An 8719-nucleotide genomic window follows, 5' to 3' on the forward strand; every position below is an offset into this window, starting at 1 on the left:
TCCCCTCCACCCGGTTCCCACCCCACCTTCTGCCCTTACCTCCCCCCGCCACTGTCCTCATCCATAGGTGTATGATTTTTGTCCAGTCTCTTCCTGAACCCCCCATACCCCTTTCCCCCTGAGAATTATCAGTCCACTCCCTTACTATGCCCCTGATTCTATTATATTCACCAGATTATTCTGTTCCTCAGGTTTTTAATTCACTTGATTTTTAGGTTCACTTGTTGATAGATATGTATTTGTTGTTCATAATTTTTATCTTTACTTTTTTCTTCTTCCTCTTCTTTAAGAATACCTTTCAGCATTTCATATAATACTGGTTTGGTGGTGATGAACTCCTTTAGCTTTTTCTTACCTGTGAAGCTCTTTATCTGCCCTTCAATTCTGAATGATAGCTTTGCTGGGTAGAGTAATCTTGGTTGTAGGTTCTTGCTATTCATCACATTGAAAATTTCTTGCCACTCCCGTCTGGCCTGCATAGTTTCTGTTGAGAAGTCAGCTGACAGTCGTATGGGTGCTCCCTTGTAGGTAATTAACAGTTTTTCTCTTGCTGCTTTTAATATTCTCTCTTTGTCTTTTGCTCTTGGCGTTTTAATTATGATGTGTCTTGGTGTGGTCCTCTTTGGATTCCTTTTGTTTGGGGTTCTGTGCGCTTCCTGGACTTGTAAGTCTATTTCTTTCACCAGGTGGGGGAAGTTTTCAGTCATTATTTCTTCAAATAGGTTTTCAGTATCTTGCTCTCTCTCTTCTTCTGGCACCCCTATAATTCTGATGTTGGTATGCTTGAAGTTGTCCCAGAGTCTTCTTACACTATCTTCAACTTTTTGGATTTTCTTTTTTTCTTTTTGCTTTTTCGGTTGAGTGTTTTTTGCTTCTTTGTATTTCAATTCTTTGACTTGATTCTTGCGTTCCTTTAGTCTGTTTTTGGGTCTCTGTATAATATTTTTTATTTCAGTCAGTGTATGTTTAATTTCTAGTTGGTCCTTTTTCATATCTTCGAGGGTCTCGTTATATTTATCGGCCTTTTCTAGGATATTCTTGAAAAGCCTTATAACCGTGGTTTTGAATTCTATATCCAGTCGTTTGTTTTCCTCCATTTCTTTCGTTTGTGATCTGTTTCTTTGACGCCGCATTTTCACTGCTTCCCTGAGTTGGTAGGGTAAATTTGTATGCTAGGTTTCCTATGGCCCAGTGGGTCGGCCTCCCCAGTTAACCTGAGGTGGACACTCTTGGTGCACCCCTTTGTGGACTGTGTGTACAGCCTTGTTGTAATGAAGTCTTGATTGTTGTTGGTATCACTGGGAGGAATTGACCCCCAGGCCAGTTGGCTGTAAGGATCAGCTGTGTCTATGCTGGGAGAAGTTCGGTGCTGGAGACAGCCTTATAGGATTAGACTTGCCAAATTGCAATAGCCTCTGTGCTCAGCTTGGATGGGGTGTAATCTCAGGGTGGAGCAGACAGTCTTGGCTTCCTGTTAGCCTTGCCCTTGCGCGCACTCGTAGACCTCTGCCTTCCCCAGCTCCCGAGTCTCTGCCCGAGAGTCCAGACTCCCCCCACAAGAGTGTGGGTCCCCAGGGGCTTGCCTGGAACTGGGGTTCACTGCAGTCAGAACTGGGGCTCAGTGCAGTCAGGAGCTTCTGACTCCCTTCCACTAGGGAAAGCCTGTGGCAACCTCCGCAGCCTTTGTGCGCACTGGCCCGCACGCGTCTTCAGACCTCTGCCTTCCCCAGCTCCTGAGTCTCCGCCCGAGAGTCCAGATTCCCCCCGTAAGAGCGTGGGTCCCCAGGGGCTCGCCCGGAACTGGGGTTCAGTGCAGTCAGAACTGAGGTTCAGTTTTGTCGGGGGCTTCCTTCCCCCTTCCGCCAGAGAAAGTCAGCCAGGCTCTCAGCCGCCCTTCCCTCTGCGCGCACAAAGACCCTTTGCCGTACCTCCAATTCTCTGTGAGCTTTTCTCTTTCCTCCTATTTGTAGAATTTTCACTCAGCCAGCTTTCCTGTGGTTCTGGATGGTGTCCGTTCTGTCTTTTAGTTGTAGTTTTGAAATTGTTGTGCGAGGCAGCAGTTTAGGTGCTTACCTATGCCGCCATCTTGGTTTCTCCGATAAATGATTCTTTTTGTTAATTTTTTTAATTTATTGATTTCAGAGAGGGAGAGACAGATAGAAATATCAATGATGAGAGATATTGATCAGCTGCCTCCTGCACACCCCCTACTGGGGATGGAGCCCACAACCTGGGCATGTGCCCTTGGCCAGAATCAAACCTGGACCCTTTAGTCCGCAGGCCGATGCTCTATCCATAAGCCAAACCAGCTAGGGCATAAATGATTCTAGAATAGCAGAATTTACTCTTTCCATTGAGCAGAGTTATTTCAGATTGCTGCATAGATTAATTAAAACGTTTGCTTTCATTGCCTAATGTTCCCTAGTTGTGAATTATTGCTTCAAAATGTATATCAACTATATGTCAATAATATGTCAATTAAAAAAAGAGCAGAAAAAGTGTATATCAGTATACATTAGACTGCTTCAACTTGCCAAGAAAGGAACAGGTCCTGCAGGGTATTGCCCGCAGTTCCTCTTTCCCACATGCTTTATCAAAGAGACCATTTCAAACACTAATACAGTTGATGCACCAGAACATATAATTAGCAACCATATGTTAAATAAATTAATGACACTGTTCAAGAAAACATGTGCCATCTGTGAATCCAAGTCTTAAAGAGATAAAGAGCCACCGCGGGGATGAAGCATAAACAACTCTTGGCAGATATCAAGCTTGGCATGGAGTTAGATGCCATTTGACATCACACTTTGCTTTTCAAAAGACTCCTGGTTTCTAGAAATAACAATTTTTTTATTTGTTTATTGCTTTTACCTTATTAGTACATCTTCCCACTAAGTATTGCCGTGTCATTAAATGTTTGATATGCCAATTGTGATATGATTATCGATGTGTGAAAATGGCAGTTACCTACAGGAAATTTTGTGTACTTTGTTTGCACACTGGGTTCAACAAGTTGCTGTTAAGTAAGAAATAGTGGGTATAATTTATATGGCCACAACACAGAGCTCTGTAGGCCATGCATGGCACAATTCATTACACTCAAGTTGAGTGCAATGTGAACAATGTGCTGGTTGTACAGTACACAACCAGCACAGGTATATGTGGCTGCCCGGAAGTGGATGTGACTTGGAAAAGCCTTTTTGGCATGCTTCCCAAAAATGAGAAAGTAAACATTCTTTATTATTATTATTATTATTTTATTTAAACAATTTTTTAAAATATATATATATATTTTTTAAATATATTTTATTGATTTTTCACAGAGAGGAAGGGAGAGGGAGAGAGAGCTAGAACATTGATGAGAGAGAAACATCTATCAGCTGCCTCCTGCACGCCCCCTGCTGGGGATATGCCCACAACAAAGGTACATGCCCTTGATGGGAATCGAACCCGGGACCCATGAGTCCACAGGCCGAAGCCTATCCACTGAGCCAAACCCATCAGGGCTAAAAATATTTTTAAAATTGATTTCAGAGAGGAAAGAAGCGGGAGAGAGAGACAGAAACATCAATGATGAAAGAGAATCATTGACCGGCTGCTTCCTGCAAGCCCCCGACTGGGGATTGCGTCCACAACCCGGGCATGTTCTCTTGACCGGAATTGAACCTGGGACCTTTCAGTTCACAGGCCGACACTCTATCCACTGAGCCAAACTGGGTAGGGCAAAACAAAATTTTTTTAAAAATATATTTTATTGATTTTTTACAGAGAGGAAAGGAGAAGTATAGAGAGTCAGAAACATCGATGAGAGAGAAACATCAATTCAGCTGCCTCTTGCACACTCCCTACTGGGGATGTGCCCACAACCAAGGTACATGCCCTTGACCGGAATCGAACCTGGGACCCTTCATTCCGCAGGCCGATGCTCTATCCACTGAGCCAAACCGGTTAGGGCCAAAACAAATTTTTAATTACACTTGACATTCAGTATTGTTTTACATATGGCACCATGCATAGTTATTACAATATCATTGGCTATATTTCCTATGCTGTATTATACATTCCTGTGACTATTTAGTAACTATCAATATGTACTTCTTAATCCCTTCACCCTTTTCAGCCAGCCTCCAACTCCCTGTCCCTCTGGTAACCATCAGTTTGTTCTCTGTATCTGAGTCTGTTTCTGTTTTGTTCATGTATTTTATTCTTTAGAGTCCACATATAAGTGAAATAATATGGCCGAAACCGGTTTGGCTCAGTGGATAGAGTGTCGGCCTGAGGACTGAGGGGTCCCAGGTTCGATTCCGGTCAAGGGCATGTACCTTGGTTGCGGGCACATCCCCAGTGGGAGGTGTGCAGGAGGCAGCTGATCGATGTTTCTCTCTCATAGATGTTTCTAACTCTCTATTCCTCTCCCTTCCTCTCTGTAAAAAATCAATAAAATATATTTAAAAAAAAAGAAATAATATGGCATTTGTTTTTCTCTGTTTGACTTATTTCATTTAGCATGATACTTTATAGGTCCATCCATGTTGTTGCAAATGATAAGATTTATGGCCAAATACTATTCTGTTGTATGTATGTACCATTTCTGCTTTATCTAATTGTCTATCAAGGGGCACTTGGGTTGCTTCCATATCTTGGCTATTGTAAATAATTCTACAATAAAAATAGGGGTGCATTTATCTTTTCAAATTAGTGTTTTGGATTTCTTCAGATAAATACCCAGAAGTGAAATTGCTCGGTCATAAGGTAGTTCTATTTTACATTTTTGAGGAACCTCCTTATCATTTTACATAGTGGTTGCACCAGTTTGCAATTTCACCAGCAGTGCATGAGGGTTCTCTTTCCTCCACATCTTCTCCAACACTTGTTGTTTGTGGATTTATTGGTGATAGCCATTCTGAAAGGTGTAATGTGATATCTCGTTGTGGTTTTAATTTGCATTTCTCTAATGATTAGTGACATTGAGCATCTTTTCATATTTCTGTTGGCCATCTGCATGTACTCTTTGGAAAAGTGTCTATTTAGATCCTCTTGCCCATTTTTCAATTGGATTGTTTTTTGGTGCTGAGTTGTATGAGTTTTTTATAAATTTTGGATACTAACTCCTTATTGGATGCATCATTGGTGAATATCTTCTTCCATTCAATAAACTGTCTTTTCTTTTTGATGATGGTTTTCTTTGTTGTAAAAAAAAAAAAACTTTGTTTGATGTTGTCCCATTTGTTTATTTTTTCTTTAGTTTCCCTTGCCCAGAGGAGATATATCAGAAAAAATACTACTAAGAGCAATGTTTTCTTCTAGGAATTTTATAGTTTTGGGTATTACATTTAGGTCTACTGGTATAATCCATTTTGTGTTTTGTTTTTGTTTTTTTAACATGGTGTAAGAAGGTGGTCTCATTTCATTTGTTGCATGTATCTGTTCAATTTTCTCAACACCATTTATTGAATATACTGTCTTTACCCCATTGTGTGTTCTTACCTCCTTTGTCATATATTAATTGGCCATATAGGCAGGGGTTTATTTCTGAGATCTCTGTTGTTTCATTTATTTATGTGTCTGTGTTTTATGCCAGTACCATGCTGTTTTGATTACTATAGTTTGTAGTATAGTTTCAAATCAGGTAGCATGATACCTCCAACTTTGTTCTTCTTTCTCAAGATTGCTGTGGCTATTTGGGATCTTTTGTGGTTTCATATAAATTACTGGATTATTTGTTCTAGTTCTGTGAAAAATGCCATTGGTATTTTGATAGGGATTGCATTGGATTTATAGATTTGGAGAGATGTAAAGGACTTGGTAGAGCTTCGCAGGTAAAGGGAATAATGTGGCAGTGAGGACAGCAGATTCATGAGGTAGCTGGCCTGATGAAGTAAGTAAAGGAGAGTGATGTAAAAAAGTAGTGTTTGGGCCCTGGCCATAGAACCAGAAAAAATCAAACTCAATTGATTAGCTTTGAAACCCATCCATATATTAGCCAAAACCCACTTACCAACTTTTATTCCAATATTCCCCACTTTCAACCTTTAACTTACTTCCTCAGGCCAGCTGCCTCATCACTACCTCATAAATCTGCTGTCCTCACTCCCACATTAGTCCCTTTACCTGGGAAGCTCTACCAAGTCCTTCCCATCTCTCTAAATCCTTTCCATCATTTAAGGTGTGGATCACAAACCACTTTTCTCAAAAAGCTTCTCTTATATTTCAGTTAATCAATTGAGTGAATACAAAACACATTGCTGTCTGGTCACCTAGTCTTTCCTTGACCTAAGTACTTTCTGTTTGTGCTGATTACTAAGATGCTTTATGAAGCATACTTTGGTATTTATACATTACATATATACATTTCCCACTACCTCTTCAATCAAATTGTAAGTTCTTTGAAGGGGACATCATTCTTTGTAAGACATAGACCTACACTTCTTATCCTTCCACAGGTTTCTGTTTTATTTGTGTGTGTGTGTGGCGGGGGGTTGCTCTTAGTAGGAACCAAAAAAATATTTGTTGAATGAAGTATTTTAGTTCTTAACATTGTACAATAAGATCTTTCTCTGGATTTAAATGTGAAGAGGCTAAGTCGTTAATAGATCCCTGAAAGAATATACTTAAATATTGAACCAAGAATAAAATATTGCTTGACCAGGTTGTGAAGAGTTATGATTTTGACATGTAACAAAATCCAGAATATAAATGTAGATTGATATAATAAATGTGAATTAGCAAGTTTTCCATTTTGGACTAATTATAAAATCTTATGTGGCAAATAGTAGTTTAATTGTCAATCTTTTTTACTAGTTGTTTAGATATATAAAAAAACAAACTAATATTTTACTAAGTGATGTCTTCCATAAATGGGAGTTTCTAAGAATTTCTGTGCTGGGAAACAGCTATGTTAGTATTTTGTTTCCATATGAACCGTCATCACACAGACATCATCAGTCTGTATGGCATAAACAAGTAGGATAGATTTAGCTTTTGGCCTGGAATATATTTATAAGCCTTTATAAAGCATATCAAAACATCAGTCTACAACAGAACTATGACACTGTCTACCTAAAAAAGAAACCCAACAGAGTGCACAAGATGACAGTATTAGGTAAAACAATTTAGTCAATTCCCTACAACTGGTCTCATCTGAAGATGTGCTGTGGGGTTATTAGGTCAATAAAAGACTCCTCCTCTCATATCTGATAATAGGAAGAGTGAAGTGGCTATAAATTCCAGTCCTGCTCACACTATTAATAGAGCTACTCTATCCTGTATGGTGCCTGCCTGCAGTTGCCCTATTGCTATATCAGCCATCTCTTGAAGCTATTTATGAGACCATAAAGGAAAATTTACTCTAACACGCCTTTATAGCTAGTATAAACCAGGAGCTAAAAAAGTCAAATGTTATAAAGGTAAATAAGGATGTGGGCATATCAGATAACATTTTTAAAAAGTAGAATAAAGATGTAATTATAACTGTACTACAAAAGATTATACTTGCACTACTACAAAAGCAGATTTAATCTAAAAGATGTGTGCCACAATCAAATAACACCTGGGTGGAAAAGAAGCCTACTATGTATCTAACATAGGAAGGATGTGATTAAGTTAGGCATCAAAAATATTAAACAATCAGATGGTGATTGCTGTGCTGTGACAAGGCTGTGGACTTGGTGATAAGGAATTTTTAAAAATATATTTTATTGATTTTTTACAGAGAGGAAGGGAGATGGATAGAGAGTTAGAAACATCGATGCGAGAGAAACATCGATCAGCTGCCTCCTGCACACCCCCCATTGGGGATATGCCCGCAACCAAGGTACATGCCCTTGACCGGAATCAAACCAGGGACCCTTCAGTCCGCAGGCCGACGCTCTATCCACTGAGCCAAACTGGATAGGGCAGAAATTTTTTATATGGGGAAAAATATTTTGGATCTATGGCTTTAAGAGTAGCAGTATTTAATATGTACAATTGCTATATCTTCATTTGATCCACATTTTCACTGTACTCTGGGCCTTACAAATTATGTAATCAGCCCTGTCTGAGCTGCTCAGCTCTGGACCATTCACTGGCAGATGGTTGTGGGCTATGCTCTATCTCTCAGGAAGTTTGCTTTATTTCTTTAAATTTGTTTTTCTTCTTAAAAAAGTACAGTCATATTATAAAAATTAGAAAATAGTTCAGCAAAAAAATCAAATCATCCTCAAAACTCTGTAAGGCAGAGACATTTTAACTAGCATCTCTTCATACATCATAATGTTTGGTGTCTAGTCAGAGAATAAAAAATGATTCATTACTTTATAGTGTAGTATAAATTGTCAAGCATCTATATATATAAAAAGCCAGTGACCGGAATGCCATAATGACCTGACCAGAACAACCAGTCGCTATGACACCCACTGCGGCCAGCCAGCCAACCTCCCGCAGCCCCTCCCCCTGGCTGGCCCCACCCCCAGTGGGCCCCCACCACCCCGATTGGCCCACGGCTCCTCCCCCCTGCCAGCTCTGCCCCTGATTGGCCCCCACACACACCAATTGGGGGTCAGGACAATCGCTCTTGGCCCCTCCCCCCAGCTGGCCTGGCCCTGATTGGTCCCAATAGGGGCAGGCTGGCTGGCCAACCTCCCTGGGGATCCTCCTCCCGACAGGCCCAGCCCCGATCAGCTCTGATTGGGGCCAGCCGGACCCCACCTGTGCACGAATTCATTATAAAAAGTTA

Source organism: Plecotus auritus (assembly GCF_963455305.1).
Source record: "Plecotus auritus genome assembly, chromosome: 5".
NCBI classification, from domain to species: Eukaryota; Metazoa; Chordata; class Mammalia; order Chiroptera; family Vespertilionidae; genus Plecotus; species Plecotus auritus.